Source organism: Macaca mulatta, chromosome 16, assembly GCF_049350105.2.
Source record: "Macaca mulatta isolate MMU2019108-1 chromosome 16, T2T-MMU8v2.0, whole genome shotgun sequence".
In the NCBI taxonomy this organism is placed as follows: domain Eukaryota; kingdom Metazoa; phylum Chordata; class Mammalia; order Primates; family Cercopithecidae; genus Macaca; species Macaca mulatta.
In genome coordinates, this window is record NC_133421.1 from 37,540,327 (window position 1) to 37,565,516 (window position 25,190).

Genomic DNA, 25,190 nt, shown 5'->3' on the forward strand with positions numbered 1-25,190 from the left:
AAATGTTTCTTCATCTTACTTTTCCCCTTCAATCAACTACAATTAGACTTCTATTTCCACCACTCCAATGAACGGGTCTACTGGAAGTCACCAATAATCCCTAGGTCCTTAGCTTGTCAAATCCTGTGAGTACTTCTCTGTTACGTGACCTCTATATAGCATTCAACAGAGCTCACCACTCCGTGTTTTTTGTTTTTTGTTTTTTTTGAGACAGTGTCTAGCTCTGTCACCTGGAGTGCAGTGGCACAATCACTGCTTACTGCAGCCTCAACCTCCCAGACTCAAGTAATTCTCCCACCTCAGCCTCCTGAATAGCTGGGACTACCACAGGCATGTGCCACCAGACAGCTAATTTTCTATTTTTTGTAGACACAGGGTCTTACTTTGTTACCCAGGCTGACCACTCCCTTCTTGAAACACTTCTTTACTTGCCTTCTATAGCATCACTTTCTGGGTTTTCCACCTACCTCACTAGCTAGTCCTTCTCTTTCAAATTGCTCTTCTCTAGCCACAAACCATCCGTAGATGACCTCCTGATTAAATTCCATGACTTCAAATTCTATCTATTTCAGCTCAGAATTCTCCTAGGAATGCCAGGCATTTCTATCCAACTGCCTATCTAATTTCTCCATTTGGATACCTAATAAGTATCTCAAACCTGGCAGGACCAAAAGATATTTTTTTTTTTTTTTTTTTTTGGACAGAGTCTCGCTCTGTCACCCAGGCTGGAGTGCAGTGGCACAATCTCGGCTCACTGCAAGCTCTGCCTCCCAGGTTCATGCCATTCTCCTGCCTCAGCCTCCTGAGTAGCTGGGACTACAGGTGCCCGCCACCATGCCCAGCTAATTTTTTGTATTTTTAGTAGAGACGGGGTTTCACCGAGTTAGCCAGGATGGTCTCAATCTCCTGACCTCACCATCCACCCGCCTCGGCTTCCCAAAGTGCTGGGATTACAGGCATGAGCCACCGTGCCGGCCGACAATTTTTTTTTTTTTATTTTAGACAAGTTATCACTCTGTTGCCAGGGCTGAAGTGTAGTGGCACAATCACAGCTCACTGCAACCTCCACCCCCTGGGCTCAAGCCATCCTCCCACCTCAGCCCCTCAAGTAGCTGGGACCACAGGCATGTACCACCACACATGGCTAACTTTCTTATTTTTTGTAGACACGGGTTCTCTCTATCTTACCCAGGCTGGTCTGAAACTCCTGGGCTCAGGCGATCCTCTTGTCTCAGCCCCCAAAGTGCTGGGTTACAGGCATGAGCCACCACTGTCCAAGAATTCTAGACAATTATATTCTGCTAGGCTTACTCATCTCAATTAACAGCATCAACCATTTACTTCCCTGGTTGCTCCAGTCAATAATCTAGAAGTTATCCATGATTCCTTATTACCTGTAACAATCCCAAAGCAAGCCCTGTCAACTTCACTTCCAAAAGACATGCTAAATCTGTCCACCTTTCCACAGCTTTTATACCATCACCCCAGTCCAAGTTACCATAAAGTCTCATGTGATTCGTGCAAAGAGCCTTGTTACTGGTCTCCTTGCTTCCTTCTACAATCCATTCATTTTTGGAGATGGAGTTTCGCTCTTGTTGCCCAGGCTAGATTGCAATGGTGTGATCTCGGCTCACCGCAAACCGGGTTCAAGCAATTCTCCTGCCTCAGTTTCCTGAGTAGCTGGGATTACAGGCATGCGCCACCACGCCCAGCTAATTTTGTATTTTTAGTAGAGATGGGGTTTCCCCATGTTGGTCAGGCTGGTCTCGAACTCCCAACCTCAAGTGATCCACCCACCTTGGCCTCCCAAAGTGTTGGGATTACAGGCGTGAGCCACCGCGCCCACACTACAATCCATTTCTTTTTTTTTTTTTTTTTTTTTTTGAGACGGAGTCTCGCTCTGTCTCCCGAGCTGGAGTGCAGTGGCCGGATCTCAGCTCACTGTAAGCTCTGCCTCCCGGGTTCACGCCATTCTCCTGCCTCAGCCTCCCGAGTAGCTGGGACTACAGGCACCCGCTACCTCGCCCAGCTAGTTTTTTGTATTTTTTAGTAGAGACAGGGTTTCACCATGTTCGCCAGGATGGTCTCGATCTCCTGACCTCGTGATCCGCCTGTCTCAGCCTCCCAAAGTGCTGGGATTACAGGCTTGAGCCACCGCGCCCGGCCACTACAATCCATTTCTTTTTTTTTTTTTTTTTTTTTTTTTGAGACAGAGTCTCACTCTGTCGCCCAGGCTGGAGTGCAGTGGCACAATCTCGGCTCACTGCAAGCTCCGCCTCCCGGGTTCACGCCATTCTCCTGCCTCAGCCTCCTGAGTAGCTGGAACTACAGGCGCCCGCCACCGCGCCCGGCTAATTTTTTGTATTTTTTAGTAGAAACGGGGTTTCACCGTGGTCTCGATCTCCTGACCTTGTGATCCGCCCGCCTCGGCCTCCCAAAGTGCTGGGATTACAGGCGTGAGCCACCGCGCCCGGCTACAATCCATTTCTAATACAGCAACTGATCATTCTTTCTAGTCACAAATCAAGTCATATCATACTCAAACTTAAAAACTCCAAAGGAGGCTGGGTGCAGTGGTTCACGCCTGAAATCCCAGCACTTTGGGAGGCCAAGGCAGGTGAATTGCCTGAGCTTAGGAATTTGAGACCAGACTGGGCAACATGGTGAAATCTGATCTCTACCAAAAATACAAAAAAATTAGCCAGACGTAGAGGCGTGCACCTATGGTCCCAGCTACTTGAGAGGCTGAGGGGGGAGGATCCCTTAGCCCAGTGGTAGAGGTTACAGTGAGCCAAGATTGCGCCGCTGCACTCCAACCTAGGTGACAGAGTGAGACCCCATCTAAAAAAAAAAAAAACACTCCAAAGGAAACGAAACACCTTACCCTAGCTTCCAAATCTCACTGTCATGTAGCCTCTACCTTTCTCATCTCTGGTCATTCTCTCCTTCATTCACCGTATTCAAACAATATGGCCTGATTTCTGTTCCTCTAACATACCAAGTTCATTCCTCCTTAGGTGCTCTGCACTATAATGTTTGATCTGATCTTCATATACTCCTAGATCTTAAATGCCACATCCTCAGAGAGATAGTCTCCCAATCTAAAGTAGCTATTCATTTCATATTATCACATCCTCTATTTTTCTTTATAGTATTTATCATTAACTGATTTTTATTTTGTTTTATTTTTGAGATGGAGTCTCGCTCTATCTCGCAGGCTGTACAGTGGCACGATCTTGGCTCACTGCAACCTCCGCCTCCCGGGTTCAAGCAATTCTCCTGCCTCAGCCTCCCAAGTAACTGGGATTACAGGCATCCACCACCATGCCCAGCTAATTTTTGTATAAAAGTAGAGATGGGGTTTCGTCATGTTGGCCAGGTTGGTCTTGAACTCCTGGCCTCAAGTGATCCACCCACCTAGGCCTCCCAAAGTGCTGGGATTACCTTGCCCGGCCATTAACTGACTTTTTTATTGTTTTTTTGAGACTGAGTCTTGCTCTGTAGCCCAGGCTGGAGTGCAGTGGCACGATCTTGGCTCCCTGTAACCTCTGCCTGCCGGTTCAAGCGATTATCCTGCCTCAGCCTCCTGAATAGCTGGGACTGCAGGCTCATGCCACCACACCCAGCCAATTTTTGGTATTTTTAGAAGAGACAGGGTTTCACCATGTTGGCCAAGCTGGTCTTGAACTCCAGACCTCAAGTGATCTGCCTGCCTCGGCCTCCCAAAGTGCTGGGTTTACAGGCATAAGCCACCCATGCCCGGCCATTAACTGATTTTCAAAAAGCTGTCTGTTGCTGGACACGGTGGCTCACGCCTGTAATTCCAGCACTTTGGGAGGCTGAGGCCGGTGGATCACTGGAGGTCAGGAGTTTGTGACAAGCCTGACCAACATGGTGAAACCGCGTCTCTACTAAATACAAAAAAAACAGCCGGGCGTGGTGGTGCATGCCTGTAATCTGAGTTGCTTGGGAGGCTGAGACAGGAGAATTGCTCATACCTGGAAGGCGGAGGTTGTGGTTGTGGTGAGCCGAGATCGCACCATTGCACTCCACCCTGGGCAACAAGAGCGGAACTCCGTCTCAAAACACAAAAACAAAAAAAAGCTGTTTGTTGTCTGTTTGCCCTCACTGGAATGTATGCTCCATAACAGCAGGGACTTTGTCTATCTTGTTTTGTGTACCACCAATGCTGAAAACACAGTAGAAACTCAATATATTTGGCAGGCTTAGTTGTTAGGTGCTGACATTAAAAAGGTAAAAAAGGGCCAGGCACTCACACTTGTAATCCCAGCACTTTGGGAGGCCGAGGTGGGAGGGTCACTTGAAGCCAGGAGCTTGAGATCAGCATGGGCAATATAGCGAGACCTTGTCTTGGCCAAAAAAATTTTTTTTTCATTAGCCAGGCACAGTGGCTTGTGTCTACTCTCCTAGCTACTTGGGAGGCTGACACAAGAGGATCATTTAGGCCCAGGAATTTGAGGTTGCAGTGAGCTATAACAGCACCACTATACTCTAGCCTGGTGGAGAATTAAACTCTGTCTCAAAAAAGAAAAAAAAAACAGTCCGGACAACATATTGAGACCCCATCTCCACAAAATATTTTAAAAATTAGCTGGCACACTGGCTTGCATCTGTAGTCCTAGCTACTTGGGAGGCTGAGGCAGGAGGATTGCTTGAGCCCAAGAGTTTAGAAGCTGCAGTGAGTTATGACAATGCCATGGCACTCCAAGCCTGGGAACACAGTGAGATCCTGTCTATTAAAAAAAAAAGTGAAAAAGGCATAACCCCTACCTACAAAAAGCTCACAATCCAGATGAGGAAACAGAATGGCAATTAAATAACAAATGTAAGGAACATGCATTCTATTTTATAGAATGAGATGTTGCCCTTTAAACAACGTAAAAAACAATAATAAAGGTAATGTTAGCAGGATAGTAAAATGTCAGAGTAGCCCATCAGCAAGAGTGATTAATAGTGCCTTGGGAACAGGGAAGACTTCACAGAAGAAATTAACTATGAGCTAAATCCTAAAGCTTAATTAGGAGAGTCTTGGTTATGTTTGTTCAGATAATTGGTTATGTTTGTCTATTTTGGAAGAAATGTCCTTGGAAGAAAATAGCTTGAGCAAAAATACAATAAAGTGAGGCAGGATGATGGAATCAAGCATCTGCTACGTATCAGGCACCAGGGCCTTAAAGGGAAAGGGCATAAGTAATCTTACAGCTTAGGAAGATCACTCTTGTGGCAGTGTGGTGGACAGACTAGAGAGAGGTGATAAGCCTTGAGACATGCAGATTAGTTAGGAGGCTACTGTAACTGTTGAAATATGAAATAAAAAAGGTCTCATCCAAGAATTTGGCAATATGTTACAAACGAAAAAATGCAGATTTAGGAGACCTTCAATGTTAAAATCAGAACTGGGATCAACCAGATATGTCGGATAAAGGGTAAGGAGAAATCAAGGTCAAATTCAAATTTTTTTTTTATTTTTGAGACGGAGTTTCACTCTTGTTGCCCAGGCTGGAGTGCAATGGTGTGATCTCAGCTCACGGCAACCTCCGCCTCCTGGGTTCAAGCGATTCTCCTGCCTCAGCCTCCCGAGTAGCTGGGTGAGAGGGAAACCTTGTCTCAAAAAAACAAAGTGAGCTGGGCACAGAGGCTCACACCTGTAATCCCAGCACTTTGGGAGGCTGAGGTGACCAGCACTTGATCCCAGGAGTCCAAGACCAGCCTGGGCAACATGGCAAAACCCCATCTCTAAAAAAAAATATACCCACAAAAAATTAGCCAGGCATGGTGGCGCGCCATCTGTAGTGCCGGCGACTCAAGAGGCTTAGGTGGGAGGATCGCTTGAGCCCGGAGGCAGAGGTTGCAGTGAATTGTGATTGTGCCACTGAACTCCAGCCTGAGCTACAGAGAAGACTCTGTCTCAAAAACAAAACAGAACAAAACAAAAAACCCACAACTGCATTTCTAAGTAAAATAAATTCAAAAGGATTTAAATTTTCTAGACTTTTCACTTTTAATTATGTAAAACATATTAAAAAAGAAAATTAAGCTAAAAATTCAAATGTATTTAGAGAATTACATTTCTGGAATTAGTCTTTAAAGCCTCTCTTCTCCGCCCCAGACCAAAAAAAACACTCTTTTAGTGTTCAGTTCTAAGAGTTATCATAAATGCATAGTCGTGTAACCACAACCACAATCAAAACATGGAACAGTCATGTCACCCCCCAAAAATTTCCTCATACTACCTCTTTGCAGTCAAACTCTCTACATTTTTTTTTTTTTTTGAGACAGTCTCGCTCTGTCACCAGGCTGGAGTGCAGCGTGGTGCCATCTCAGCTCATGGCAACCTCCGACTCCCAGGTTCAAGCGATTGTCCTGCCCCAGCGTTCCGAGTAGCTAGGACTACAGGTGCGCGCCACCATGCCCAGCTAATTTTTGCATTTTTAGTAGAGACGGGGTTTAATTACATTGGCCAGTCTGGTCTTGAACTCCTGACCTCGTGATCTGCCCGCCTCGGCCTCCCAAAGTGCTGGATTACAGGCGTGAGCCACCGCACTTGGCCACTCTCTCTCTACAGTTTTTTTTTTTTTTTTTTTTTTTTGAGATGGAGTTTCACTCTTGTTGCCTAGGCTGGAGTGCGATGGTGCCATCTTGGCTCACCGCAACCTCTGCCTCCCGGGTTCAAGCGATTCTCCTGCTTCAGCCTTCCTGAGTAGCTAGGATTACAGGCAAGCGCCACCACACCCGGCAAATTTTGTATTTTTAATAGAGACGGAGTTTCTCCATGTTGGTCAGGCTGGTCTCAAACTCCCGACCTCAGGTGATCTGCCCCAACTCGGCCTCCCAAAGTGCTGGGATTACAGGCATGAACCACTACACCCGGCTCACTCTCTCTCTACTCTTATCCCCAGGCAATCACTGATCTGTTCCCCACTGTCCTTATAGTTTTGAGTTTTCCCCAGAACATCATACAAATGCAGTCATACAGACTACAGCCTTTTGAGTTTTGTTTCTTTCATTGAGCATAATACCAATGAATTTCATTCACGTTACTGCATATGTGAATAGTTCCTTTTTATTGCTGAAGAGTATTCCATTGTGTAGATATATCACAGTTTATCCATTCCCCAGCTAAGAGTCATTCAGGTTCTTTCCAGTTTGTGGTGACTATAAATAAAGCTGCTGTAAACAGTCACAGACAAGTTTTTTTGTGAACACAGATTTTTATTTCACTTGAATAAATACTTAGGTCATATTTATTTATTTATTTAGGAGACACAGTCTCACTCTGTCTCCCCGGCTAGAGTACAGTGGCGCAATTTCAGCTCACTGCAACCTCCACCTCCCAGGTTCACGCGATTCTCCTGCCTCAGTCCCCAAGTAGCTGGGACTACAGGCACATGCCACCACACTGAGTTAACTTTTGTTTTTTTTTTTTTTTTCTGTCAAGACAGAGTTTTGCCATGTTGCCCTGGCTGATCTCAAACTCTTGAGATCCAGTGATCTGCCTGCCTTGGCATCCTAAAGTGTTGGGATTAAAGGCATAAGCCACTGGGTCCAGCCCATTTTTTTAATGGTGTTGTTTGCTTTCTTCTCGCTGAGTTTTGAGCTCCTGATACTTTTTTTGTTTTTTTTTTTTTTTGAGATGAAGTCTAGCTCTATCACCCAGGCTGGAGTGCAGTGGCACGATCTCGGCTCACTGCAACCTCTGCCTCCCAGATTCAAGTAATTCTCCTGCCTCAGCCTCCCAAGTAGCTGGGATTACAGGCATGTGCCACCACGCCTGGCTAATTCTTTTTGTATTTTTAGTAGAGACGGGGTTTCACCATATTGGCCAGGCTAGTCTCGAACTCCTGACCTTGTGATCCACCTGCCTCGCCCTCCCAAAGTGCTGGGATTACAGGCACGAGCCCCCGTGCCCGCACCTTTTTTTTGAGAGCGTGTCTTGCTGTTGCCCAGGCTGCAGAGCAGTGGTGCGATCTCGGCTCACTGCAACCTCCACCTCCCAGGTTCAAGAGATTCTCCTGCCTCAGCCTCCTGAGTAGCTGGGACTATAGGCGCAAGCCACCATGCCTGGCTAATTTTTTGTATTTTTAGTAGAGATGAGGTTTCAATGTGTTAGCCAGGATGGTCTCGATCTCCTGACCTCGTAATCCACCCACCTTCGCCTCCCCAAGTGCTGGGATTACAGGTGTAAGTCACTTCGTCCAACCTCTTTATACATTTCTAATATGACCTGCATGTCTGATATATAATTGGCAAACATTTCTCCCAGTGTGTTGCTTATATTTTCATCTACTTGATAGTCTACTGTAAAGCAAAAGTTTTTAATTTTGATGAAATCCAATGTATCAAATTTTTATTTTATGGATCTTGCTTTTGGTGACATATCTAAGAACTCTTTGCCTAACTCAATGTAATAAGGATTACCTGTTATCTTCTTTTAAATCTCTTATAGTTTAGGCCGGGCATGGTGGCTAACACCTGTAGTCCCAGCACTGTGGAAGGCTGAGGTAAGCAGATGGCTTGAGTCCAGGAGTTTGAGACCAGTCTGGGCAACATGGCAAAACCCCACCTTTATTTAAAAAAAAAAAAAAAAAAATTAAAATTAAAACAAAATAATAAAAAAATTTATAATTTTACAAATTACATTTAGGTGTAATTGTTGAGATGACTATTCTTTCTCCACTGAATTGCCCTTGCACCTTGGTCAAATATCAATAGCCATATTTAATAGTGTGAATCTGTTGTTTTTGTTTTTTTTTTCTACGGAGTTTTTTTCCAGGAGTTTGAGCCACCGTGCCCGGCCAAAGTGTCTCCTTTTAAGTAGGGGTTAGCTTCCTAGATTTACTTAAAGAAAAAAACAATGCAGGGCCGGATGCAGTGGCTCACGCCTGTAATCCCAACACTTTGGGAGGCTGAGGCGGGCGGATCACGAGGTCAGGAGATTGAGACCATCCTGGCTAACAGAGTGAAACCCCGTCTCAACTAAAAATACAAAAAAATTAGCCAGGCATGGTGGCGGGCACCTGTAGTCCCAGCAGCTCGGGAAGCTGAGGCAGGAAAAAGGCGTGAACCCGGGAGGCGGAGCTTGCAGTGAGCCGAGATCAGGCCACTGCACTCCAGCCTGGGCAACACGGCAAGACTCTGTCTCAAAAAAAAAAAGAAAAAAAGAAAGAAAAAAACGATGGAGGTATTAGAAGGATTAGAAATCTAACATCTATTTTTCAAGATTCTTGTTTTTAATTTTTTTTTTTTTTTTTTTGAGACAGAGTCTCGCTCTGTCACCCAGGCTGGAGTGCAGTGGCACCATCTCGGCTCACTGCAAGCTCCGCCTCCGGGCTTCACGCCATTCTCCTGCCTCAACCTCCTGAGTAGCTGGGACTACAGGCGCCCGCCACCACGCCCAGCTAATTTTTTGTATTTTAAGTAGAGACAGGGTTTCACCGTGTTAGCCAGGATGGTCTCGATCTCCTGACCTCGTGATCCGCCCGCCTTGGCCTCCCAAAGTGCAGGGATTACAGGCGTGAGCCACCGCACCCAGCTCAAGATTCTAATTTTTCACTTGCACAGCTGTTCTGAGATTTCCTGCAGTTGTCCAGAGGAAAAGAAAAATGTTTTATATAAAGATATGTATCATTCTTTAGTACAACAGAGTTGAAAACCCATTTTTCATAAAAGACAAGCTATTCATTCCAAACAGTGACAATAAAATGTTAAGCTTCTTGTACTTTACAAACAATGGTCCCTCTGCTGCCAATGATCTTCCTCTGACTCTTCACCTAAATCGTACTCATCCTTCAGGTCTTTGGACAATCCTCCATCCACAAGCCTTCCTTGATTCTCCCCAAATATGGGTTAAGGGTTAACATATTTTCATTACACTCTAAAGACCTCTATCATCACTCTTAACTCTGTGATTGAGAGTTAACTTGTTTCTCCCATCAGGACATAAACTCTAGGTGGGTATGAAGGAGAAAACACTAAATACTTATATTTTAGCTCCTAGCACAGACAGAGCAATACGTAAGTTTTTGTTCTTAATGACCAATTGCGCCGGGCGTGGTGGCTCAAGCCTGTAATCCCAGCACTTTGGGAGGCCAAGACGGGCGGATCACGAGGTCAGGAGATCGAAATCATCCTGGCTAACACGATGAAACCCCGTCTCTACTAAAAAGTACAAAAAACTAGCCAGGCAAGGTGGCGGGCGCCTGTAGTCCCAGCTACTCGGGAGGCTGAGGCAGGAGAATGGCGTGAACCCGGGAAGCGGAGCTTGCAGTGAGCTGAGATCCGGCCACTGCACTCCAGCCTGGGCAACAGAGCGAGACTCCGTCTCAAAAAAAAAAAAAAAAAAAAAAAAAGACCAATTGCTTTGAATAACAGCAAGAAGGGGGAGAAGTTGAAAACAGGATGTCCTACCTTGCAAACAAGCTATAAAAAGAATCCTCAAAAAAAGTGGAAAGTGATGCCAGTTAAAAAAGAAAGGCTGGGCACAGTGGCTCACACCTAAAATCCTAGCACTTTGGGAGGTTGAGGCAGGAGGATCACTTGAGGCCAGGATTTTGACAGCACCCTGAGCAACACAGTGAGACTCTGTTTCAATTAAAAAAAAAAAAAAGGGAAAGGGGCCAGGCACAGTGGCTCAGGCCTGTAACCCCAGCACTTTGGGAGGCTGAGACAGGCGGATTACAAGGTCAGGAGTTCAAACCCAGGAAACGGAGGTTGCAGTGAGCCGAGATCGCCCCACTGCACTCCAGCCTGGGCGACAGAGGCAGACTTCCTCTCCAAAAAAAAAAAAAAAAAGACAAGTTCTACTGGGCATGGTGGCTCACGCCTGTTATCCCAGCATTTTGGGAGGCCGAAGCAGGTGGATCACCTGAGGTCAGGAGTTTGAGACCACCCTGGCCAACATGGTGAAACCCCGTCTCTACTAAAAATACAAAAATTAGCTGGGCATGGTGGTGTGCACTTGTAGTTCCAGCTACTTGGGAGAGGCAGGAGTATTGCTTGAATCCCGGAGACTAAGGTTGCAGTGAGCCGAGATCGTGCCACTGTACTCCAGCCTGGGCGACAGAGTGACACTTTGTCTCAAAAAAAAAAAAAAAGTTCACAAAAAAAAAAAATTGAAAAATAAGGAAAAGGACTAGTACTGTACTATGAAGTAGTAGTTGTCATGCCACATTCCTGCAAGGCTAATCTCTCAAAGATATGAATGAACAACATATAAAGCAACTGAAGCTTGGACTCACAGGGTCATCAATCTGACTTTAACTACTAATATGTCAATGACTACTAAATCTGTATCTTCCTTCTGAACCTTTCTACTCAAGACCTATATATATATCCGGAAGCCTATTGGATTTGCTATTGGATTTCCCAGATACCTCAAATACTACACACCAAAATCAAACTTATTTCCCTCAAATGTAATACCCTCTTTTACTCTTGTATTCCCTAACTTGGTTAATGACATCACATTCCACTTAATTGTCCAAGCCAGCAATTTCAACTCCATCGTTGACAACTCCTTCTTCTCTACCCATTCCCCAATATAAAGTCAATGAGATCCTTTTAGTTACTCTCCTAAAAAGTTCTTCAGTCTGTCTACAATTCCACCATGACTACTGTGCCTGATATCTTCAATATCTCTCAAGTCATCACACCAGTCTCCCAACCAACTAGTCTCCCTACAATCAATTGTGCCTTTTAAAATCTAACTTCTACACTGTCAACAGTTACTTCTACTTAAATAGTGATCTAAACATGTTCCTTACCTGGTTTAAAAACTCTTCCATGACTCCTCAGCACCTACAAAATAAAATTCAGACCCCTTACTAAGGTCACCCATAACTGGAATCCAACCCATCTCTCACCTCACTTCCTTCTATTCCTTCCTCATACCCCATGATCTTGCCACATTAAACTAGTCCACATGTCCATACTTCTTGCACATCTGTATCTTTGTACAAGCTATTTTTCTCACTTCAAACAGTCACTTTTCCAATCCTTTTTTTGGCTGACTCAGCCAAATTGTATTCCTCCTTCAAGACCCAACTGACTCTCTAGGAAGTCTTCTCTAACTTTCCCCTCCCACTACAAGGCAGAGCTAATGTTCCCATAGCACTTAGTACAGATCTCTATTACAGCACTTATTGTACTGACTCAGAACTATTTATGTGCTGGTCTCTAATTAAAATGTGGCTGCTCTTTACAACTAATTGATACAACAAGTTACAAATTTCTTTGTTGCTTCTTCATTCCCACTGCTTCACTTGGCTAGCCTTAAAAACAAAAAAAAAGGCTGGGTGTGGTGGCTCACGCCTGTAATCCCAGAACTTTGGGAGGCTAAGGCGGGCGGATCACGAGGTCAGGAGATCGAGACCATCCTGGCTAACACGGTGAAACCCTGTCTCTACTAAAAATACAAAAGATTGGCCGGGCGCGGTGGCTCAAGCCTGTAATCCCAGCACTTTGGGAGGCCGAGATGGGTGGATCACGAGGTCAGGAGATCGAGACCATCCTGGCGAACACAGTGAAACCCCGTCTCTACTAAAAAATACAAAAAACTAGCCGGGCGAGATGGCGGGCGCCTGTAGTCCCAGCTACTCGGGAGGCTGAGGCAGGAGAATGGCGTAAACCCCGGAGGCGAAGCTTGCAGTGAGCTGAGATCCGGCCACTGCACTCCAGCCCGGGCGACAGAGCGAGACTCTGTCTCAAAAAAAAAAAAAAAAAAAAAAAAATACAAAAGATTAGCCAGGCTTGATGGCGGGCACCTGTAGTCCCAGCTACTCGGGAAGCTGAGGAAGGAGAATGGCGTGAACCCGGGAGGCGGACCTTGCAGTGAGCCGAGATCGCACCACTGCACTCCAGCGTGGGCGACAGAGCAAGACTCCGTCTCAAAAAAAACAAAAAACAAAAAAAAAAAAGGTGAACTCTTTTTCTTTTTTTTTTCTGAGATGGAGTCTCACCCTGTCTAGGCTGGCGTGCAATAGCGCGACCTTGGCTCACTGCAACCTCCACCTCCCAGGTTGAAGCGATTCTCCTTCCTCAGCCTCCTGAGCAGCTGGGATTACAGCTGCCTGCCACTAAACTCAGCTAATTTTTGCTTTTTGTTTTCTGGGATTTTTTTTGAGATGGAGTCTTGCTCTATTGCCCAGGCTGGAGTGCAGTGGCGCGATCTCAGCTCACTGCAACTTTCACCTCCCGGATTCAAGGAATTCTCAATCCCAGCCTCCCAAGTAGCTGGGATTACAGGCGCCTGCCACCACGCCCAGCTAATTTTTATATTTTTAGTAGAGACGGGGTTTCACCATCTTGGCCAGGATGGTATTGAACTCCTGACCTCGTGATCTGCCCACCTCGGCCTCCCAAATTGCTGGGATTACAGGTGTGAGCCACTGCATCCGGCCAACAGTGAACACTTTAAAAATGATTTTGTCATTAATATTTTAATTCCCTCCCAGCGCCTAGCACAAGATATAACACACGATAGACACTTAAATATTTGCTGAAGTTGATTGCTGAAAGGATCAACTCCAACATTTTTCAACGAGGCCACAGAACCCACAAAGCTTATGATTCAAGCCTAGTTATGGCTTACTGGTAGAAAAAAAGACATTACACAAATTCGCAAATTGATACTTATGTTGTTTCTAGATTTGCATATTTTTCCCAACTAGTTTCAGGGTCAGTTCCCAGAAAATTGGTAACCAAGTAAATCTTTTAAACAAAACACTTATTTTTGTTGTTGTTTTAAATAGGGTCTCACTCTGTCTCCCAGGCTGGAGTGCAATAGCGTGATTACAGCTCGGATTACTGCTCACTGCATCCTTGATCTCTTGGACTCAAGTGATCCTACCACCTCAGCCTCCCAAGTAGCTGGGACTATAGGTACATGCCACCACACCCAGCTCATTTTTAATTTTTTGTAAAGGGAGGGTTTCACCATATTACCCAGGCTGGTCTGGAACTCCTGGGCTCAAGTGATCCTCCTCCTAGGCCTCCCAAAGTGCTGATATTACAGGCATGAACCACCATGCAGACCAAAATCACTTCTTATTTTTATTTATTTTATTTTTTTCAGAGTCTCCCTCTGTTGTTGCCCAGGCTGGAGTGCAGTGGCGTGATCTCTGCTCACTGCGACCTCCGCCTCCTGTCTTTAAGCGATAAGCAAGTCTCCTGCTCAGCCTCTCGGATAGCTGGGATTACAGGCGTCCACCACCACGCCCAACTAATTTTTGTATTTTTAGTAGAGATGGGGTTTCACCATATTGGCCAGGCTGGTCTCGAACTCCTGACCTTGTGACCCACCCGCCTCGGCCTCCCAAAGTGCTGGGATCACAGGCGTAATCCACCGTACCTGGCCCTAAATCACTTCTTAAACGACCTGTATTTTCCCATGAAATAGTATGATCCAGTGTTGTACCAAACCACCATTTAATAATTGAGCCAGCACACACCTGTAATCCCAGCACTTTGGAAGGCCGCAAGGTGGGCTTGTAGCAGGACAAGGTGCAGACAAAACCCCTCAGACACCGAATTAAAGAAGGAAGGGCTTTATTTGACCGGGAGCTTTGGCAAGACTCACGTCTCCAACAACTGAGCTCCCCAAGTGAGCAATTCCTGTCCCTTTTACGGGCTCACAACTCTAAGGGGGTCTGCGTGAGAGGGTCATGATCAATTGAACAAGCAGGGGGTACGTGACTCTGGGCTGCATACACCAGTAATTAGAACAGGACGGCCGGGCGTGGTGGCTCAAGCCTGTAATCCCAGCACTTTGGGAGGCCAAGACGGGCGGATCACGAGGTCAGGAGATCGAGACCATCCTGGCTAACACGGTGAAACCCCGTCTCTACTAAAAAAATACAAAAAACTAGCCAGGCGAGGTGGTGAGCGCCTGTAGTCCCAGCTACTGGGGAGGCTGAGGCAGGAGAATGGCGTGAACCCACGAGGCGGAGCTTGCAGTGAGCTGAGATCCGGCCACTGCACTCCAGCCTGGGCAACAGAGCGAGACTCCGTCTCAAAAAAAAAAAAAAAAAAAAAAAAAAGAACAGGACAGGGATTTTCACAGTGCTTTTCTATACAATGTCTGTAATCTATAGATAACATAACCTATTAGGTCAGGGGTAGATCTTTAACTACCAGGTCCAGGGTGTGGCGCCGGGCTGTCTGCTTGTGGATTTCATTTCTGCCTTTTAGTTTTTACTTCTTCTTTCATTGGAGGCAGAAATTGGGCATAAGACAATATAAGGGGTGGTCTCCTCCCTTAGGCTGATCACCTGAGGTCAGGAGTTCGAGACCAGCCAGGCCAACATGGCAAAACCCCATCTCTACTAAAGTACAAAAATTAGCCAGGCATCGTGGCGGGCACCTGTAACCCCAGCTGCTCAGGAGGCTGAGGCAGGAGAAGCTTGAACCCAGACGGCAGAGGTTGCAGTGAGCCGAGATTGCGCCCCTGCGCTCCAGCCTGGGCAACAAGAGTGAGACTCCATCTCAAAAAGTAAACAAATAAATAAATAAAAATTAAAACAAAAATTGAACCAGCAAAGCAGATTACTTATTTCCCTCCTTGTATTAAATGCATCTTTAATAAAGAAAAGTTAGTATTTTTCTTGTTAAATTGTAGTCCTTTTCACTATAAGTCACAGAGCTTTGACAGGGAAACAATCAAGACCTTGAGAGGTAATAAGACAGAAGTAGATATTAAATACTTCTTTTTATTTTGTTTTGTTTTTGTTTTTTGAGACGGAGTCTCACTCGCTCTGTCGCCCATGCTAGAGTGCCGTGGCACGAGCTTGGCTCATTACCACCTCCACCTCCTGGATTCAAGCGATTCTCCTGCCTCAGCCTCCCAAGTAACTGGGATTACATGTGACCACCACCATGCCCAGCTAATCTTTGTATTTTTAGTAGAGACGGGGTTTCACCATGTTGACCAGGCTGGTTTCAAACTCCTGACCTCAAATGATCCACCCACCTCAGCCTCCCAAAGTGCTAGGATTACAGCAGTGAGCCAACATGCTCGACCAATAATTTTGTTTTTAAACATAATGTTTTTAGGCCGGGTGCAGTGGCTCACACCTGTAATCCCAACACTCTGGGAGGCAGAGGCGGGTGGATCATTTCAGATCAGGAGTTCGAGACCAACCTGGCCAGCATGGTGAAACCCCATTTCTACTTAAAATGCAAAAATTAGCCAGGCGGTTAGTGCCGTGCCTGTAATCTCAGCAATTCAGGAGGCTGAGGCAGGAGAACTGCTTGAGCCTGGGAGGCGGAGGTTGCAGTGAGTTGAGATGACACCACTGCACTCCAGTCTGGGCGACAGAGTGAGACCTTGTCTCAAAAAAATAACAAATTAATAAATAGAATTAAAAAAAAAAAAAAAAAAGATTTTCAGCTGGGCGTGGTGGCTCACAACTGTAATCCCAGCACTTTGGGAAGCCAAGGCAGGCAGATCGCCTGAGGTCGGGAGTTCGAGACTAGCCTGGCCAACATGGTGAAATCCCATCTTTACTAAAAATACAAAAATTAGCCAGGTGTGGTGGCGTGCGCCTGTAATCCCAGCTACTCGAGAGGCTGAGGCCAGAGAATCACTTGAACCCAGGAGGCAGATGTTGCAATGAGCTGAGTTCTCGCCACTGCACTCCACCCAGGGCAACAGAGTGAACCTCGGTATCAAAAAAATAGAATAAAACAAGGCAGGGCATGTTGGCTCACACCTATAATCCCAGCACTTTGGGAGGCCGAAGCGGGCGGATCATGAGGTCAGGAGATCGAGACCATCCTGGCTAACACAATGAAACCCCGTCTCTACTACAAATACCAAAAGAAATTAGCCAGGCATGGTGGCGGGCGCCTGTAGTCCCAGCTGCTCGGGAGGCTGAGGCAGGAGAATGGCGTGAACCCGGGAGGCGGAGCTTGCAGTGAGCTGAGATCGCGCCACTGCACTCCAGCCTGTGCGACAGAGCGAGACTCCGTCTCAAAATATTAAAAAAATAATAAGAAGCAGCAGCCAATAAATATTTCTTTTAGCCCCTGCTATGTCAGAGATTCACAGGAAGTCCTTAAATCTCCAAAGCTCCTGTCCCACTTTGGAAAAACTTCTCACACAACAGGCAATCAAGATACTAGTCCACCCCTTTTTCTTTCCCAGGGGAAGAAATCCTCATTTTGTAAGGTCATTTACTGCATAAAAGTAACCACAAATACAAAAGAGAATAGAAGGAGAGGAGGACAGGAAATTCTCATCACAGCTGAACAAACCTCTATTATTTTAACGTAACTTGGGTGGCATTTATGGGCTTATTTGAACTGATGGAAATTTCCAGTAGGGGTAAAAATGCATTACCAACATTAAAAATAAATGTCCAACTATTAAAAAATAAAATAAGATGGCTAGGCCAGCTTCAACACTTTATACTCTACTTAATGTATAACATTTTATACTCTACTCCATGTAGTAGTCAAAGATGGAATAAATTTTTGTAATGACCCATCACAATAGTAACAAATGCTTTCTTTTTAAAACCATTATCTTAAAGAAAGAAAAGTGAAACACATTTTACCAGAAGTTAAAAACAACCAGGTTCATTTTCCCCATTCCTATAAAATAATACACTCCTCTTATTTGTGAATCTTCAAGAACCTAGTATAGCCCCTCCCTACCTTTACTCAGGTAAAAGACAAATCACTCATTGATTTCCAAAAGGCCTTGACAGTTCAAGGTCTCAATCCTCAGAGCCAGCAAAGCTGAAGCGTCTATGTCCTTTTAAAAGGAGTCTGCATCTCTATTTTAGAAACCATTTTCTCGCTGGGCTTGGTAGCTTACGCCTGTGATCCCAGCACTTTGGGAGGCGGAGGCAGGCGGATCACCCGAGGGCAGGAGTTCGAGACCAGCCTGACCAAAATGGCGAAACCCCATCTCTACCAAAAATACAAAAACTAGCCAGGCATGGTGGTGGGCGCCTGTAATCGCAACTACTTGCAGGCTGAGGCAGGAGAATCGCTTGAACCCGGGAAGTGGAGGTTGCACGCAGCCAAGATTGCGCCACTGCAGTCCAGCCTGGGCGACAGAGTGAGACTCTGTGTCAAAAAATAAATAAATAAGCTGGGCGCGGTGGCTCACGTCTGTAATCCCAGCACTTTGGGAGGCCGAGGCGGGTGGATCACGAGGTCAGGAAATTGAGACCATCCTGGCTAACACGGTGAAACCCCGTCTCTACTAAAAATACAAAAACTTAGCCGGGTGCGGTGGCGGGCACCTGTAGTCCCAGCTACATGGGAGCCTGAGGCAGGAGAATGGCATGAACCCGGGAGGAGGAGCTTGCAGTGAGCCGAGATTGCGCCACTGCATTCCAGCCTGGGCGACAGAGCGAGACTCCGTCTCAAAATAAATAAATAAATAAATAAAATAAAATAAAATAAAAAGAACCCATTTTCTCTCTCCATAAACACATAGTTTGACTGTCCTCTGCTTTGTCTACATTAAAAAACAACGTCTCAGGAGTGTTTCTTCAGCCTCTCAGGAAAACCAGACACCTCTTAGGTTCCTCTTCTGAGATATTCCACCTGGGAGATCCCACTGATAAGCAGGGTAACAAAAAGTAGAGTTAGAGGGCTGCTGTATGCATATCTGACCTCCAAAATAGAGACAGGTCCCCAGAGCAGCCAGAAACTCCTTTGCAAAGGAAAACTTTTTATAATTTAAAAATAATAAAATGGGCCAGGCGCAGTGGTTCACACCTGTAATCCCAGCACTTTGGGAGGTGGGGGGGGGGTGCGGATCACCTGAGGTCAGAAGTTCAAGACCAGCCTGGCCGGCAATGGCGAAACACTGACTATACTAAAAAAAATGCAAAAATTAGCCAGGTATGGTGGCGCGTGCCTGTAATCCCAGCTACTAGGGAGGTTGAGGCAGGAGAATTGCTTGAACCCAGGAGGCGGAGGTTGCCGTAAGCCAAGTTCGCACCACTGCCCTCCAGCCTGGGCGAGAGAGCAAGACTCCTTTCCCCACCTCAAAAAAAAATTATAATAGGCCGGGCGCGGTGGCTCAAGCCTGTAATCCCAGCACTTTGGGAGGCCGAGACGGGCGGATCACGAGGTCAGGAGATCGAGACCATCCTGGCTAACACGGTGAAACCCCGTCTCTACTAAAAACTACAAAAAACTAGCCGGGCGAGGTGGCTGGCGCCTGTAGTCCCAGCTACTCGGGAGGCTGAGGCAGGAGAATGGCGGGAACCCGGGAGGCGGAGCTTGCAGTGAGCTGAGATCTGGCCACTACACCCCAGCCTGGGCGACAGAGCGAGACTCCGTCTCAAAAAAAAAAAAAAAAAAAAAAAAATTATAATAAAATAAAATGAAAATAAAGATAACAAAATAGCCAGGCACAGTGGCTCACGCCTGTAATCCCAGCACTTTGGGAGGCCGAGGTGGGTGGATCACCTGAGGTGAGGAAATCAAAACCAGCCTGGCCAACATGGTGAAACCCCATCTCTACTAAAACTACAAAAATTAGCCAGGCATGGTGGTGAGCATCTGTAATCCCAGCTACTTGGGAGGCTGAGGCAGGAGAATGGCTTGAACCTGGGAGGTGGAGGTTGTTGCGAGCCAAGATGACACCACTGCAGTCCAGCTTGGTGACAGAGTGTGACAGAGCAAGACTCTGTCTCAAAAATAAAATAAAACAAACAAATTGTATTTTCACATCCCTCACTGGGCAGCCCTCCCAGGTTGTCTCAAACTAGTTTTCACAACTCTTTTTTTTTTTTTTTCCAGACAGAGTCTCGCACTGTTGCCCAGACTAGAGTGCAAATGGCGCTATCTCAGTTCACCGCAACCTCCGCCTAACGGGTTCAAGTGATTCCCCTGCCTCAGCCTCCCAAGTAGCTGGGATTACAGGCGCCCGCCACCACACCCGGTTAATTTTTTGTATTTTTAGTAGAGACGGGATTTCACTATGTTGGCCGGGCTGGTCTCGAACTTCTGACCTCATGATCTGACCTCAGCCTCCCAAAGTGCTCGGATTACAGGCATGAGCCACCGAGCTGGGCCTTTTCTCAACTCTTTTTTTTTTTTTTTTTTTTTTTTTTTTTGAGAAGGAGTCTGGCTCTGTCGCCCGAGCTGGAGTGCAGTGGCCGGATCTCAGCTCACTGCAAGCTCCGCCCCCCGGGTTGACGCCATTCTCCTGCCTCAGCCTCCCGAGTAGCTGGGACTACAGGCGCCCGCCGCCTCGCCCGGCTAGTTTTTTGTATTTTTTAGTAGAGACGGGGTTTCACCATGTTCGCCAGGATGGTCTCGATCTCCTGACCTCGTGATCCGCCCGTCTTGGCCTCCCAAAGTGCTGGGATTACAGGCTTGAGCCACCGCGCCCGGTCTCTCAACTCTTTAAAGCACGTTAGTGCCAACTATATTACAAGGCAACCTGAGTTAGCTATGTTCAGTAAGTATTTTAACAGATTGGCCCTCCATCCTTTTGGGTGAGGAGCTGCACACCGTTTGTAAAAACGCCAAAGAGTACGGTATTTTTCCTACAGAAGTCTGATGGCTAATTCGTCACATTACAGAACTGGTAGTTCTGCACATGATCTGCTATGCCCATACAGAAAACACGTATGTGTCTACTGAGGTTTTACAAACAATATGCTTCTTACCTTAACAGAGAAATCAGTCATTCCATTAACAATGGTAAGGTCTAACTTCCAGTATATTGTTGGTGACACATTAACATCAGCATAGTACTTACAATTCACAATTTGCATAAACAATCTCAATTACATAGGTGATGCTTGCAATAGCCCGTTTGAAGCATGACATCTTCCTGGTGTTCAGAAAGGTTAAGTGGGACCTTCTCAAGGTTACCTAGCAGCTTTATCAATGGTGGACTTCCTTTCGAACCTGCCTGACTCTAAGCCCCTACACCTCTTTTCCCTAGACCCCTCCCAGCTTTCAAAAGAGGGCTCCCGACTCCCATCCTCTACCCAGACCAGCCTATTACTCCAGGATACCGACCCTTCCTCTGCCTGGTTCAGAGGTGGCTTCTTCAGCTCCAACAGAGCTTTCATCCTCTACCACCCTCCCCTCGCGATCATTCTCTGAAATAAGCGGAAAAGAAGAGGCGACCAAAAGCTCCTGGAGGAAGGGATGATACAAATGGGCTGCTTCACTCCACAGCACGCAAACCCTTCCCATTCCACCAACCTATCTAGCTCTGCGGCCACCTGTGTCCCAAATTCTCCCATCATCACCTCAAACTGTACCTCCCCCACGCCCTTCCGTCTCCCACAGTCAGAGCCCACCCCACAAAGTCATGTATCCTTCCGCCAAGTTACCCTCTTCCCACGCGTTGTCCACTCCCCCTCCACCACTACTCACGGTCGGTGACTGGGCCCGGCCCTCATGGCTGCTCCTTTGCCGCCCGCCGCCACCACTTCGCCAGGTCCCGGCCCCTCAGTCACCGGCGCCGCTGTCGGGACTAGCAGGAGCCGCTCCTGCGCCTGCGCAGCGTGGAGCGCCTGGGCCCTTTCAGGCCGCACGCGCCTGCGCAGCCCCTGCCGGGGGCGTCTTCCTCAGTGCCTGATGGTCTCGACCCCTGGGTCTCTAGTGGACATGAAACTGGCCTTGAAGAATTCTGAGGCTTAGAGAGTCTGGCGGCTGCCGCAGGGTACGCCTCTGGAGTACTGTGCCTAGGTTAGTAAACTCTTGGATCGCGCTTCCCCAAGGAGCCACACACTTACTGGCCCTTCCAGAATTCTGCATCCTACTTGCACTTAAAGGCCTGAATTCAGGTGCTCTGAGGTGACCACTGATGATAAATTTGGGGTTTTTTTGTTTGTTTGGTTTTTGTTTTTTTATTTTTTGAGACGAAGTTTCGCTCTTGTCCAGGCTGGAGTGCAATGGCGCGATCTCGGCTTACAGCAACCTCTGCCTCCCGGGTTCAAGCGATTCTCCTGCCTCAGCCTCCCGAGTAGCTGGGATTACAGGCATGCGCCACCACGCCCACCTAATTTTGTATTTTTAGTAGAGACAGGTTTTATCATGTTGGTCAGGCTGGTTTCCAACTCCCAACCTCAGATGATCCGCCCGCCTTGGCCTTCCAAAGTGCTGGGATTACAAGCATGAGCCACTGCACCCGGCCTGGGTCTTTTTTTTTTTTTTTTTTTTGAGACGGAGTTTCGCTTTTGTTGCCCAGGCTGGAGTGCAGTGGCGCGATCTCAGCTCGTTGCAACCTCCGCCTCCCGGGTTCAAACGATTCTCCTGCCTCAGCCTCCTGAGTAGCTGGGATTACAGGCTTACGCCACCACACCCGGCTAATTTTTGTATTTTTAGTAGAAACGGGGTTTCACCATGTTGGCCAGGCTGGTCTCGAACTCCTGACCTCAAATGATTCGCCCGTCCCGGCCTCCCAAAGTGCTGGGATTACAGGCGTAAGCCACCATGCTTGGTCAAATTTGGGTCTCTTTCAAGAAGATGATCGTGTCTAGAATGTATCAGGAGTAATTATGTAAAGGCAGCTTTCCCATCCTAGAATACGCTACTAGCCAGGAGGTGCAATGAAGTCCTGGGGACCTTGTCAAAAGGAGGTGACCTCACCTAGAATGCACTGGGGACACCGCTAAGTTCAGTACTTTTATCAAGCACATGCTGTTTATTGGACAGAAATGTTCTAGGCATGGCGTGTGTGCTATTGAGAAATTTGCAGGCAAATAGTCCCCTACTTTCCAGCTCTCACTGTGAGCCTGGCCCTTTTTCAAACTGGGAAAGGAAAACCAGACCTTTAGTCCAGTGAGGCCCAACTGTCAGTCCCTAGACTACAGTCCCTAGACTACTGTGCTGCTTTGGCATAGCCTGACAAGAGACTAAGCTCAACTGAGTCCTGAGAATTCAACAAAACAGACTTGAAAGCAGCAGGCAATGAACAGCAACCAAAGGGAAGAGGAGGTACAAGACTAAAGTCTCTCCTCATCACCACGGCTCTATTTTCTCTCTCAACTCCAGCGCTGGTCTCCTCTCTTCAGAGTTTGGACACATAAGGCCCAAGATATAACGTAAGGAGGTAAAAGAGAAGAAAAAAAGATGACAAGTTGAGTGCTCAGTGAGGAATGTTAAAAAAATAAAAATAAAGCTGGGCATAATAACTCATGCTTGTAATCCCAACATTTTGGGAGACCAGATTGGGAGGATTGCTTGAGCCCAGCAGTTAGAGACCAGCCTGGGCAACATAGGGAGACCTACCTCTACAAAAAATTTTAAAAATAGTGGCCAGGCCGGGCGCGGTGGCTCAAGCCTGTAATCCCAGCACTTTGGGAGGCCGAGGCGGGCGGATCACAAGGTCAGGAGATCGAGACCACAGTGAAACCCCGTCTCTACTAAAAATACAAAAAATTAGCCGGGCGCGGTGGCGGGCGCCTGTAGTCCCAGCTACTCAGGAGGCTGAGGCAGGAGAATGGCGGGAACCCGGGAGGCGGAGCTTGCAGTGAGCCGAGATCGCGCCACTGCACTCCAGCCTGGGCAACAGCGTGAGACTCCGTCTCAAAAAAAAAAAAAAAATAGTGGCCAGGCAAGGTTGCTTATGCCTGTAAGCCCAGCACATTGGTAGGGTGAGGCAGGCGGATCAGCTGAGGCCAAGAGTTCCAGACCAGCCTGGCCATCAAGGTGAAAACCTGTCTCTATTGAAAAAATACGGCTGGGCGCGGTGGCTCAAGCCTGTAATCCCAGCACTTTGGGAGGCCGAGACGGGCGGATCACAGGTCAGGAGATCGAGACCATCCTGGCTAACCCGGTGAAACCCCGTCGCTACCAAAAAATACAAAAAACTAGCCGGGCGAGGTGGTGGGCACCTGTAGTCCCAGCTACTCCGGAGGCTGAGGCAGGAGATGGCGTGAACCCGGGAGGCGGAGCTTGCAGTGAGCTGAGATCCGGCCACTGCACTCCAGCCTGGGCGATGGAGCGAGACTCTGTCTCAAAAAAAAAAAAAAAAAAGAAAAGAAAAGAAAAGAAAAAAAGAAAAAATACAAAAACTTATCCAGGCATGGTGGCGGGCACCTGTAGTCCCAGCTACTCAGGAGGCTGAGGCACGAGAATCGCTTGAACCCAGGAAGGGAGGTTGCAATGAGCCAAGATCGCACCACTGCACTCCAGCCTGGATAACAGAGTGAGACTCCATTTCAATTAAAAAAATAAATAGGGCCGGGCACAGTGGCTCACATCTTTAATCCCAGCACTTTGGGAGGCCAAGGCAGGTGGATCACGAGGTCAGGAGATCGAGACCATCCTGGCTAACACAGTGAAACCCCCTCTCTACTAAAAATACAAAAAAATTAGCTGGGCGTGGTGGTGGGTGCCTGTAATCCCACCTACTCGGGAGGCTAAGGCAGGAGAATGGAGTGAAGCCAGAGGCAGAACTTGCAGTGAGCCGAGATGGTGCCACTGCACTCCAGCCTGGGCGATAGAGCGAGACTCCATCTCAAAAAAAAAAAAAAAAAAAATTAGCTGGGCGTGGTGGTGGGCGCCTGTAGTCCCAGCTACAGGGGAGGCCTAGGGAAGAGAATGGCGTGAAACCGGGAGGCGGAGCTTGCAGTGGGCCGAGATTGCGCTACTGCACTCCAGCCTGGGTGACAGAGCCAGACTCCGTCTCAAAAAAAAAAAAAAAAAAGGAAAGAAAGAAAAAATAAATAAATAGGCTGGGCACAGTAGCTCATCCCTGTAATCCCAGCACTTTGGGAAGCCGAGGTGGGCAGATCATGAGGTCAGGAGATTGAGACCATTCTGGCTAACACAGTGAAACCCCATCTCTACTAAAAATACAAAAAATAAGCCCGGCGTGGTGGCATGTGCCTGTAGTCCCAGCTACTCGGGAGGCTGAGGCAGGAGAATGGGGTGAACCCAGGAGGCGGGGGTTGCAGTGAGCCGAGATCATGCCACTGCACTCCAGCCTGGAGGACAGAGGGAGATTGTGTCTCAAAAAATAATAATAATAATAGATAAATAAAAATAAAAATTAAGGCCGGGCATGGTGGCTCACGCCTGTAATATCAGCACATTGGGAGGCCGAGTAGGGGCAGATCACCTGAGGTCGGGAGTTCCAGACCAGCCTGATCAACATGGAGAAACCCCATCTCAACTAAAAATACAAAATTAGCCAGGCATGGTGTCACATACCTGTAATCCCAGTTACTCAGGAGGCT

At 47.2% G+C, this 25,190-nt stretch overlaps 1 protein-coding gene and 1 long non-coding RNA gene across 15 annotated transcripts in view; one reads left to right on the forward strand and one right to left on the reverse strand.

The window, feature by feature from the left end:
- Nucleotides 1-21,492, reverse strand: part of FAM222B (family with sequence similarity 222 member B) — a 97,401-nt gene extending 75,909 nt beyond the window's left edge. For 4 of the 14 annotated variants that reach the window (XM_015118848.3, XM_077968915.1, XM_077968906.1 and 1 more), the window contains exons 1-2: nucleotides 21,379-21,480; nucleotides 11,784-11,817 (exon numbers count right to left, since the gene is read on the reverse strand). The gene's annotated coding sequence lies outside the window, so the exon portion shown is untranslated. 14 annotated transcript variants of the gene reach the window in all.
- LOC144335391 (uncharacterized) lies at nucleotides 7,427-12,766 on the forward strand. The gene is made up of 3 exons (XR_013406237.1): nucleotides 7,427-7,689; nucleotides 11,084-12,375; nucleotides 12,510-12,766. It is a non-coding gene; the product is annotated as an uncharacterized LOC144335391 (long non-coding RNA).
- Nucleotides 21,493-25,190: the final 3,698 nt, after the last annotated feature.